The sequence below is a fragment of the Leopardus geoffroyi genome, chromosome C1, assembly GCF_018350155.1.
Source record: "Leopardus geoffroyi isolate Oge1 chromosome C1, O.geoffroyi_Oge1_pat1.0, whole genome shotgun sequence".
Lineage (NCBI taxonomy): Eukaryota > Metazoa > Chordata > Mammalia > Carnivora > Felidae > Leopardus > Leopardus geoffroyi.
In genome coordinates this window covers 33,557,328-33,558,325 of record NC_059328.1, presented here as the reverse complement: position 1 = coordinate 33,558,325, position 998 = coordinate 33,557,328, and positions in this window count along the sequence as shown.

The following is a 998-nucleotide window of genomic DNA, read 5'->3' as shown; positions in this document are numbered from 1 at the left end:
CAGGTTCTGTGCTGACAGCTCAGAGCCTGGAGTCTCTTCACATTCTGTGTCTCCCTCTCCCTCTCTCTGCCCCTCCCCCACTCACACTCTGTCTCTCTCTCTCTCTCTCAGAAATAAACATTAAAAAAAATTGAATTAATTAGTCTCTTAAATTATGTCAAAAACAAAATTTGGAGTTATAAACCAAAGTTACGATAACACATAACACATTTTAAACCAATAATTAGGGTTTTTTTTTCTTTAAAATATTATTCCCTTTACTCAAGTAGAAAACACCAAGTGCAGAAAAGTTACAAACCACTGTTACAATAATACTAGCTTTTGTAGTTACCATGTATTTACTTCTATTGAGATTTCTATTTCTGTATATAGCTTCAAGTCACTGTCTAGTGTCCTTTAATTTCACCTCTCCATACTCCCTTGAGCATTTCTTGCAGATCAGATCGAGTGGCCACAAATTCCTTCAGCTTTTGTTTATCAGAGAATGCCTTAATTTCTCCTTCCCTTTTGAAGACATTTTTGTCACATATAGATTCTAGCTGGCAGTTTTTGTTCTTTGAACACTGAATATGTTGGTTCGCTGCCTTCCAGCCTCCAAAGTTTCTGATGAGAAATTTGCTTATGATCTTATTGAGGATCCCTTGTGTTTGATGATTTGTTTCTCTCTTGCTCCTTTTATGATTCTCTCTTTGTCTTTCTTTTCAAAGTTTGATCATAATGTGTCTCAATGTGGGTCTCTTTGAGTTCATCTTACTTGGAGTTCATGGAGCTTCTTAGGTGTTTATATTCATATCTTTCATCAGATTTGAGAAGTTTTCAGCATTGTTTCTTCAGATATTCTCTCTGTCCCTTTCTTTTTCTCTCCCCCTTCTGGAATGTCCACAATGCATATGTTGGTCCATCTGATATTGTCCCACACACACTGCACAATCCCTACTTCAAACCTGTGTGTTTGTGATGGAGTTGACTACCTCAAATTCTGGGGTCAATCACAGGCA